Raw genomic sequence first — 11995 nt, forward strand, 5'->3', positions numbered from 1 at the left:
GACAAAAGTGGAAGCCGAATCGGTTGAGGTCGATCAGTTTTATTTACATACAACCTATTATAAAGTGGACCTTTCTTCGCCTCTTCAACTGTTCCCACAGCTGCTGCTGCCATCTTGCACGCCACATCGAGGAGGAGGGCAATGTACATGGCAGGTGCATGGGAGGATTTTCCAAGGAACTCTGGAATGCTGTAATCAGATTGTGGGCAAAGTTAAAAACTTAAATACAAAAAGTGTGTAGAGTATTGTAACCTTGTACATGTTGATCACACCACATGTTTCAGCTACAGCTATAAGTGCCTTGTCTCATCGACCGTGATACTCAGTATGAATTGATAGGACTAGCTGATATTCTAGTGGTTGTGCAGGCCACAAGGGAACAGTGCCTGGCCTTTGTGCTTGTATGTGTCAATTTCTCTCTTTCAGTCTCGCCCAAGCCACACCAAAATGTTATCCACAAGTGTCGTGCCAAAATGGCCTGGCGACATTTCGTATTAAGCCGTTTGACCCATTTATTGCACTGATGCACACAGTGCAACCAAATGAAGGAAATGACATCGCCTAGGTGATTAGTAAATTACCCTTCTAAAATACCACAAGAGGAATTTTGCTGTGGCAAGAGCCTTAGCAAAACCATAAGAGACACAAAAATGAAGGAAAAGTGACACCTTCAAGTTCCCGCACCGACTCACCATGACAAGCACGAATTTTGGCAGTGTCTGCTTGAGCTTAGTTATTTGGAGATACATGCAGTTGAATGCTTTTACAAGCATTGAGATGCCCCACTATGCTAGCTTGCCTTTTATGGTTATAGAAAGTTGTATACTGCCACAAGTCTGCCTATTTTTCCGATTGGAATCTATATTGAAGCTGCTTTGAGCAACGGGCGGTATTCTATTTCAGCGCTAATGATACATTGACAGTAGTGTGCCTGGAAGGAATAGACAAAAGCATTGCAGAAGCTGCAGCACTTTGTGCTCGCTGAATGATCATACGAGAAGGTAAAGATGCCATCAGAAAGCATCCTTCGTATAGAGTCTCTTTAAAAGAATACTACATCTAGACATGGTGACAGTTGTGGTGGCAAACTAAAAATATTATAATGATAGTTCAAGGTGTGGTATGGCATGTTTATGCTATTTCTGAAAAAATAAACACGGCAAGTGTGTCCATGCCAACAATTGAGACAGGATGTGCAGATGCAAAGCTGCAATACAGCACCATGGCGTCAAAAGGACAGTATGCAAGTGGTGGTCCAGCATCAAAACTTCAATGTCCCTACACTACAACACTGGGAGGCCATGCCGCATGACAGAAGCCTGTGTGGCCAGCAGGCGCTGCTCTGTCGGGCACAGGACGTGGCAGCAACTATTTCTCCTAAGGATTTAATAAACGGATTTCTCTACCTCACCCGCCATGCGATGCGCCGTGTGAGGGAATGACAGTGCCACTACTCTCACAGGATATGGATGGTGCACAACACCACCTTGAGCATCGGAGCGCACGTCTGCCTATGAGCTCTCTGTACTACGAACACAAGTGGTGCATGCAAGGTAACATTTAACATATCACTGCCAAATGCCATCAATGAACACAAGCAGCAAAGAAAGCTGCTTACATAATTTTCACAGTGTGTCGGATCTGCATATTTTTTACATCCTGTCTGCATGCCGCATTGTTCATTTGCTCGTCACTGCTAAAAAGTGCATAGTTGCATGGTACTTTTTTTGATTTTGTGCACTTTCTTTTGTCCTGAAAAAATAACGACAGCAGCTATCTTCATAAAAATAAAGCAGTTAGATGTTTCTCAATGAGCCGTAAGTATTAAAGTTGCTCAACAGGGTAGTCTACTGAATTGATTGTATTTGAGTACTGCAGGCCTAGTTGTTTCTTTGTGCCTCGGCACAAATTAGCTGAAACACCCTGTATACTGGACGGCTTGCCTGGCTGCCCGCACCGCCGAGGCGGAGCACCAAACGTTTTCGTGGCGCACTTGTCGCCGTCTCGTGGCACCGGTCGTCCATCCTTATCGTGCACACGCCACCGTCGTCTGGTGTTCTGATTGGCTGCGGCAAAGCGGACAGCTCTGGCGGGCGGGAAAAGTGGTCCGCGAGCGATCGGGCTTGCCGCCTCGTTTAACGCCTACTTTTGTCCCCTGGCCAAGAGCTTTGCCCGGTTTAGCCGCTCCGTCTTTGGTGTGAACGTGCCTTTAGAGTAAAAAATCAACAGCTTACGCTTCCACATTTTTTGCTTGGTAGCTGCATTTAATTTGCTTGCTCCTCGTCTTTTAGATGTCTAGGCTCCCCACATTTTAGCGTGGCTGAATAGTGCACAAATCAGAAAGACGAGTTTCTGTGGCCTAGCCTTCTCACACTTGCAAGGATACCAGCCAAAGTTGACCTATTTTTCTTATGGGGTGCCCACTGATTATGAGGATGCTGACATCGAAGGATCTCAAGTGGTTCTCTAGCATTTTGGTGACAGAATACAGTAATGCCGAGCTACAACGGACTTGATATCTGTCAGCACCAATGAACGCAGTAGTTAGTAGTCTCACTAAATTGAGAGTTCAGCCCAACAGCAGATGGACACCAGTGGTTTGAATCCCCATGTTGGCAAATTTAACTGGCTGAAATCAAGCATCTAAAAGACACGCACTTAGTTCCATCCCTTCAATCTGTGAGCATAATGAAGATCAAAGGTCAGGTTATGTGGCTGCAGCACCTTCTGTTCATGCAGCATACCTTTACTTTTCTTTACCAAGACACTTGGCATGCACATACCTTGTGTGCAAGCCACATCTATTTACAACAGAAACAGCGCTTTCCAATCGTGAGCAAAAGTTTGGAGGTAAAATATGGCAGAATTTTTTGACCAGCCAACGCATGCACGCTGAAATCCAAGTGGTACAGCCAATATGTGCCTGTTCAATCACTGCAATGCATTGAGACACTTCGAACAACGCACAGTTGTACCAGAAAAAGTTTAGATGTTTTTCACTAATGCAAGCTTTCGAGTAGCTCGAACGTAAAGTGGCCTGTGTGTTATTGCTATTCAGCGGGAGTGCAATAGGAGCCAGTCAAATTGGTAAAACATGAAGTCAATGTGCACACAAAAACTACGTGTACCCTTGCATGACTTTGTGCCACAGGTAGCTAACAGCTTCCAATTCACAGTTCTTGTAATATGCTTGTGGCCGCCATCTACAGTGATCTATTTGATTTAACGGGGATGTGTATGTTACCTGAAAACAAGAAAATATGCTAGAAAATATATTAACACCGATGGATGCAATATGTCCTTTCCGGTAGTTTCGCAAGGGGGAAACTGTAATTCGAACTTCATGGCAGCGTGCACCGCACAGCTGCACCTCATTTTATATTCTCGCGCATGCGTCAGTGTTGCCGCAGCTGTCTGTAGTGACACCCTCGCGTGCATTTCTTGTTCAAGCTTTGTTGAAGGGTTTGAAGAAATGAAGGCAGTACGGTGTTGCTCATTTCTCCTTTTAGTATCCTGCTGCTTCCGGAGCATAGTAGCGCCTGCAACTCAGTTCTCAATGCGACCTTTGAATAGTGTGTGCATCTTAACCCTTTCATAGACGCAAGCAGAGAACAGGCCGCTTTGTGTCCGAGACATTACAAGTGCTTTTTTTTATGAAGCATTTTTTACATAACGTAAAATCTCAAAGCTGACTACGATTCAGTAATAGCGAAAAGTGGGAATATTACGTCCCACTATACAGCCTCAAGGCCCGTTTCTACCTACTCGTGGTCACCTGTAATGTGATTAGAAGCAGCCAGAGTACCCAGTACATTATACATTGTTTGTGCATGTTTTCATTATACTTACTGAGCATGCTTTGTATGAGAATCTTCAATCAGGGCTTTCCAATGTCGCAAGAGTTCTTAGAAAAAAGATGCTTCTTGAAAATTCTTGAGGGCTCATATGTAGCAGCTCGCATATGTAGGAATGCAATTTGTTCGCGATGCTAATAATTTGATCAACTGTTTTGGTAGCTGTGCGTACGAGAAATTTAGACACCTAACCGCACCAAAATTCAGCTATTATGAAAACGCGGAATTTCGATAAAAAAAGTCCATTTGCCGCTGTGGTGGTTCGAAGGAAGGCGATAGAATAAACTAAACATTGTAGAAAGGGAAGTAAACAATCTGCGCAATCGCTCCATCGCGTTGTTTTACAAAGAAATGGACGAAAAAATGTGCTTAACGTGATTCAGAAACATATCTACACAGGAATGTTCAATGGTAGAAATTACACTTCACCGCTACATAATAGCGAAGTAGCCCTGAAAAGTGGGACCAATATTTTCCGACCGCCCAACAAAGGGTGAAATGCGCACAGTATGTACGGCAACACTTGCTTTATTCACCGCAGTAATTCCACCCTGTAACGGAGACACAACTACGACAAACGGTCCGCATTTCTTCCGCAGCGAGAAGCGAGAAAAAGTGAAAAATTTTTTACCGAGTCAGAAATAAGCCAAGCGTGTTCCTGACGGTATGTAACGGCATGCGGCTGGAAAAAGGGGGTCCATACCTCGGGGTTCAAATTCCGCAGACACGGCATGCGCTTCAGCGTAGCCGTCAATTTGCGGTTGAGCAAGCGACGATTTTGCATTTTCTGTTCCGCATCAGCATGTTCTAGGCAGCGAGGGAGCACCTTGAAAACCAGCACGACGGGGGCCGTCTCGTTGAACAATCAAGGCCTAAAATTTAAAAGAAAACACAACTATTAACGCTTATTGTTTCAAATTTTGTGATTTCAGTAGACTTACCTTGATGTTGTCGCACATTTCTTGTGGATCCATGTTGCTTTCAAGGTCGTTAACGCCAACATAAAGAACGGCGAAATCGACACGCTCGAAGCGCATCGTGGAGACAGCTCACGCCAGCCGCACTGCACTGTAGCTAGCAAAACTGAATGTGCAGGCTTTTATAGACTCAATTAGACGCAGGCGCGACCTATTTAAGAATTTAACCTGACTCACCGACAATCACGCCGCGCAAGGACGGCATGACTGAAGACGATCCAGCGAGGCGTAACAAGACGACGCGAACGAACCTACGTGAGCCGGCAATGGCCGCATGTGGCTGGCAGAAACCACAGGGATTTAGCAGCAGCACCTAGCAGCGTCTTTCCCTAGGCGTACAAGTACCTATCTGGGGGCAGGGAGTACGCCACTGGCACACGTCACATCCGGTTTGCCTCCAAACCGGGGTAGCGTTAGGGTGGCTAGAAGGGGAGGTGTGAATACCGGCGGCGCAAACGTGACCACACAGCGCACTGATGCCGCGGGGCGGCGCTGTTGACCAAGGCGGGGTAAGCACGCAGCCGAAATGAGCGCCTCGCCAGCCTCGCGTCGGCTGCATCTCTACCACCGAAGGGAAAGTGAGCCCGTTTCGGGTATCGCGCGCTTTCTGCGAGCGTCAAAGAATTAATCTTTATCATGACAACAATGTTATGTCAGCCCACATCGTTACACCTGCGAAATTTTACGGGCCCAGTTCGCACTGTATCGAGATTCGAACGCGTTTCGTCTGTGCGCATTTCGTGAGGTGGCTTTAGGTGTTAGGGGCTAGTGGGGGCTTCGAAATAATTTTGACCACTTCGGGTTCTTTAACGCGCACTGACATCATACGGGCCACGGCGGCCGCATTTCGATGGGGGCGAAATGCGAAAACACCCGTGTACTTAGATTTAGGTGCACGTTAAAGAACCCCAGGTGGTCCAAATTTCCGGAGTCCCCCACTACGGCGTGCCTCATAATCGGAAAGTGGTTTTGGCACGTAAAACCCCATAATCTTTTTTGACATCATACGGCGCGCAGGCGCCTTGCTTATCGTCTCCCTGAAAATGCGACCGTCGTCCTCGAGATTAGCAGTCAATCACCCTATGCGTGCCGTAAGACCTGTAAACTGCAGACATTACCTGATAACGTCTGAACGTGTTTACAAACCACTTTTTGTCTGCGCTTGCAGACCTGTAGCATGTCATTTTGACGCTCATATAAGCAATTTACTATGATTGCAGACAGTGAAGCAACAGATCTGGTCATGAAATCGTTTATTTACAAGTGAGGAAAAAAATTTACAACACACAAGGTTTCAGTGTTTTCCGTTTCTTCTCACTGTTCTGCTGATTGACACCTTTAAGCAAAAAGTGAATCTCTGTGAGGCAATAAAAACGTATAACTGAGGCTGTCAGGGTAGCAGAATGGTCTAGGCAACCAATCTTTGATGTTTAACCTATTGACTGCAAAATCTCGGCCACAGCTTTGGCATGCCAGCGTGTTACACTGAATTAAAAATTATGGGGTTCTACGTGCCAAAACCATTTTCTGATTATGAGGCACGCCGTAGTGGAGGGCTCCGGAAATTTTGACCACCTGGAATTCTTTAACGTGCACCTAGATCTAAGGACACGGGTGTTTTCGCATTTCGCCCCCATCAAAATGCGGCCACCGTGGCCGGGATGCGATCCCATGACCTCGTGCTCAGCAGCCCAACACCATAGCCACTGAGCAACCACGGCGGGTGTTATACTGAATAAACGAGTGAGTTTGTTTTCAAGGGCATTGTCCAGCTTATAGAATGATTCTGAGGGATATAAAAGGCCCTCAAGGTGCCACTCTTTGGATGCCTCTGATGGAAGTTCTCTGGGGATATTGCCTTTATCACTAAGACATGCTGCTTTGCAGTCTTCACAATGTGTGCGCAAAACACGCCTTCTCGCCCCATAACCTGCAATGTAATAAACTTTAAGCCGTGCGTCGCTGCGGTGCTCTGCATAACTTTGGTGGTCCACAGCCAGTTGCACGGCATCTGTTGGCACAGCCTTCACGCTGTCTTAACTGTGGCTTTCTTGTTCAGCCAGCACCTCTCCAACAGATAACAACTCCAGGACATCCGACGGCACATTGCCGTCCTTGGGGCTCCTTGTGAGGTTCTAGAAACTAAGACACCTGAATGTGCGCAAGCAACATTTGTTACTTAAGCATGCCGAACTTCTGTAAAACATTGGTACTATTTACCAAGCTTGCACGTATACACACCTTATGACTAGAATGAATTGAGGTGGGGTAGGATGATTGTTTGCCCCACTCGCTTGTCTCACAACGCCAAAACATTGCTCTAGGCGGTCTTGGCTCAGTTTCGAAGTCATCATGTACATGATGTCAGCATTGTCGGTGAGGTACTTTAGAAGGTGTTTTGTTGAATGGATGGTCATCGTCAGCCCCTCAGAAGTACTGTTACTAAGAAAGCCGAGCCCATTGGAGTGAGCCTCCCATTCATCAAGAAACGGAAGAGTTTCATCAAGGGTGGCCTCTTTCTTGCTGCCCCATCTGAAATACCAAAGAGAACAAACATGCGTCATTTTGAGAGAAAAACTATGTTAAAATAACCTCATGACTTCTGCAGGGAACCTCGACGTCATAGCTTCAATGAGCCTGGCCTGACCATTGGGACCACTCGATCCCGTTTGGCAAATGCTTGTTTGCAGGCAGGGGCACGGAAGAGATACCTTTTCTGAGGTTTTCTTGCACCCAGTATCACATCTGGACACAAAGCTCCGTCTTTTTCGCTGCCGACTGCATCTCGCCCTCGAATTACGGATTGTCGCGAGGAACACTCCAAAAGGGGCGCCTTGACCAACTGACAGCGGAGGCGCAGGCCAGCACGGCTACTTGTCCCCCGCCGCGAGCGGCAGCGCCACATTCCCCCTGGTGGCATCAGTGCGCAAGGGGGTCACGCGCGCCCGAAGGAAAGCGCCACCGGTATTCACACCTCCCCTTCTAGCCACGCTTTAGTAGCGTGTTTCTATTTAGGTAGTGACTACAGTGACGGGGCCCGGTACTTTAACATCAGCACTACAGTGACGGGGCCCGTCACTTTAACAACAACACTGTAGCGACGGGGCCGTCACTATAACGGTGTCGGTATTGGGGACTTACGGAGTCGCCATCTGTCGGAAGCGCCTCACTTGCGTAGTCTGAGGGATAATGCGGCGCGTTCCGCATAGGTTTGGCTATCGGCGCTAAATAAACATATTACGCGGGAGCTCTCCTGGACATTTTTGCAAGTACTCTCGAAATGACAGAAGCACCTTACCTTTAAAATAATAATCTTGCACAAACAGAAGGCACAGAATGGTTTACAGGCGCTATCTCTTTACCTACTACGTACGGTAAGCTGGGACACTGCGCGCGGCCGCCGCGATCGATTAGCCCGAACCGGTTTCTTGCGTTAAAGGTAGCACTCGCTGAGAGAAAACTATGTGAAATACGTTCTTATAGTGGGCCGTCTGTGTAACCAAATGGAGCATCACAGAATGAAGCTTCAATGCAGCGATCGCACGGGTTCGCGGTGACCGACTGCGCGTCTACATGCATGTCCGCGCACAATGTTTCGCTTTCGCTGCGAGAGCGTTTTCGCCCCGTGCCGTGAACTTTATGCCGCAGTATATGAGCATTTTACCGTACGCAAGCAACCATTGTTGCATGTACACTATCAGAGCTGTTCAAAAATAATTTCGTTATAGCTAGGGACTTCGACGTCTATACGGCGACTTGTTCTGTGCCGTCGCGATGATTCAGTGTTTTCTTTTTCTTTTCTTCTAATGTCTTCGAAGCTTCAACATCATTATTTCTCAAGTAGCATCACACTGGATGCTTATCGGTCTTCTAAGCGAGCAATTACCCGCTGCTTCTTTTTCTTAATCCAGTACAGTATTCATTGTATGGTGCTACACAAGCATAAACATGTGCCATGCCTTTTGTTTAATGCGATTTCTGCCGTTCCCTTTCCATTCCAGTAAACTTTATTTATTTATTTATTTATTTATTTATTTATTTATTTATTATCATCATAGGTGTTACAGTGCATACGCAAAAGACTGTTGGACCCAATAGCCGCAGGCCAGTGGATGGGTCCGGATGCGAAATATAATACACATTCGGTACAAGCATAGGGTGTTCAATGCAGAGGATGAATGCAACACATTAGCACATTAAAAACAGGAAAAAAGAATTTTTTTACAGCATGCATAAAAATTATCATCAATTACATAAATTATCAAACCGCAAAGAAGAGAACGCCAAGCAAGAATAGAGGCACCAAATCAGTGGTTTATAGCTAATAAATATTATTGTAGTGCTTTGCCGAAATGTTGTGCTTTTTTTTTTTGGAGGATATGTTGTTCCATGTCTCCAAAGGCTATCAGGGGACACAAGATTGGTGAAAAAAAAAATTAAGTCACCCCTGAGAAAGTTCTTTCAGCAGTTCTGGACGACAGAGTTGAGATCGGTGAAATCCAGAACTATTTCACCGGTGATGGGCGGGCCGCGCTCACTGCAACAATTACTCAGAAGCGTAATCACAGTTTGTGGACATGTAGTGCATGTCGGCAAAGGGTTCATGATAACGCCATTGGGCGTGACGCGTGCCTGAAGTGGCTGCACTTTAAATGTGTGTCTGTCACATCTACGCCAAAAAGTAAGGTGTGGTTTTGTCGGAATTCTGTCAAATTTTCGAAATTATGCAATGTTTTCTCAATATGGGCGTGTTCAGATTACGCTAATCAAAGTCCCATTACCATTTCTATTTGTTTTCTATAGAATTTTATGTGTAATGGGCGAATATGTTGACACAAAGGAATAACCCTTAGCTCTGCATGAAACGCTCTAGTTTTCTTGGGCAAACGTATTATATGACAAGAAATGGAGCATGCTATTTTTGCGATTTCGCAATGTTCCAAGTCTGGGGCCCTCCTACATGCACAATTTTTTTTTGTCAAGCTTGTGTATTTTCTCATGTAAGCCTAACAACTTGCATTGTTTCAAACACTAAGTAATATTTCTTTTGTTGTCGTCTTATTCTGGGAAAAATTCCTAAACATTTCTCGACGAGCTACGCGCTATGAAGAAGTCACTTTTCAGCCTAACCTTCACGCAAGATGTATCGAGATTTGATCACTGATCGCTGAGAAAATATTCATGTGCAACAAAAATGTATCGTGTATGCAGGAGGGCCCCAAACATGGAACTTAGCGAAAACGCAAAAACGCTATTCTCCACCTTTTCTCGTATACGATCATAGTCATGGGACCTCGATTACCATTCTTATATCAACATGTCCATATGTATGTTCGTATTTTTGTCATATTTCAATGTGGTTAAAGAGCCGGACCCCGTCTCTGCAGTGCAGATGTTAAAGTGCCGGGCCCCGTCACTATAGTGCAGATGTTAAAGTGCCGGGCCCCGTCACTATAGTGCAGATGTTAAAGTGCCGGGCCCCGTCACTGTAGTGTAGATGTTAAAGTACCGGGCCCCGTCACTGTAGTCACACGAGCACATCGAAATTGGATTTCACCGCTCTTTCTGCGCACGCGCGAGGAGCAGTGGTTGCGAGAGAGAAATGTGGGGACTTTAGGTGCTCAAAATTTCTCGTCATTTAGGTACTACGGGGAAGAAAACCGTTTGCTCCGTTTGTCCCTAGCCGAGCTTGCTGCAGAGAATCGACAGGATGCGCGACCGGCAAGGCGAAAAAGCCGCGTCCGAGGTGAGTTTGTTGCTATTTTGTTGCGACGGTAGCATATTAAATTTTGTAGTCGCAAGGGGATACGTTTGGAAGTGAGGTGTCTTCTCGGATGACTTTAGTGGCAAAGCATTACGTCGTGCCGATGCATTGTTCATTAGCGTCGTTGATCAAGGTCAGCATACCACACACTTCAGGGGAATTGCGGGAACGGAAACAGTTTATGAATTAACTGCCGTGCCGATGCATTAGTTCTTAATGTAACTGAGCATACAACACACTTGGAGATTCGTGGGAATAAAAATTTTGTACTCTGTATGTGTATGTGTGTACTTGCGTCGCCATGCAATCTGAGCCGTAGATCGTTGAATAATCCCGGCTGTTACGATGTCTAGCTCATATACGGGGCGCTCTGTGTGGACGAAACAAGGGCTCAGATCGCTACAACCGCATGCGAAATACTCTGAATGCCTGCCAGTACACTTGTTCGGCGTCTCCGTGCTTGTACTGCGGCAGGAGACGTGACGGCAAGTGGGCGCGTATATCACAGTGGCCGCTTTCCACTCTTGGTATACTTTGCCGCAATACAATGCGCATGCTTCATTGCTGGCTTCGAAGCTGGCTTTAGGCAAACGGTATTATGCGACCATTTTTCTTTAGCATACATTTCTTCCGTATTCATCCGCAGGGTGTAGTGTTTTGCCAGTGTGGCTGTATACAGCTCTCACAACGATCTACGGCTCGATCGCATGGCGACGCAAGTACACACATACACATACAGAGTACAAAATTTCCATTCCCACGAATCTCCAAGTGTGTTGTATGCTCAGTTACATTAAGAACTAATGCATCGGCACGGCAGTTAATTCATAAACTGTTTCCGTTCCCGCGATTCCCCTGAAGTGCGTGGTATGCTGACCTTGATCAACGACACTAATGAACAATGCATCGGCACGACGTAATAGTTTGCCACTAAAGTCATTCGAGAAGACACCTCACTTCCAAACGTATCCCCTGCGACTACAAAATTTAATATGCTGCCGTTGCAACAAAATAGCAACAAACTCACCTCGGACGCGGCTTTCTGGTCTTGCCGCCCACGCATCCTGTCGATTCTGTGCTGCAAGCTCGGCTAGGGACAAACGGAGCTAACAGCTTTCTTCCCCGTAGTACCTAGGCGAAGAGAAATTTTGAGCACCAAAAGTCGCCACATTTCTCTCTCGCAACTACTGCTCCTCGCGCGTGCGCAGAAAGAGCGGTGAAATCCAATTTCGATGTGCTCGTCTGTAGTCACTACCTTCTATTTACGCCCAAGCTCAGCGCTCGATCGCTGCGCCGCCATGCGCTGCTCGCGTGTACCACGTTTCTAGGTACTTCTTCCCCAAAGCTTCACGGCGAGCGCCCTAGATCCTTGTAGGTACTTGGTGGGCCTAGGGAGATGT

This window comes from Dermacentor variabilis, chromosome 7 (genome assembly GCF_050947875.1).
Source record: "Dermacentor variabilis isolate Ectoservices chromosome 7, ASM5094787v1, whole genome shotgun sequence".
Classification (NCBI taxonomy): Eukaryota; Metazoa; Arthropoda; class Arachnida; order Ixodida; family Ixodidae; genus Dermacentor; species Dermacentor variabilis.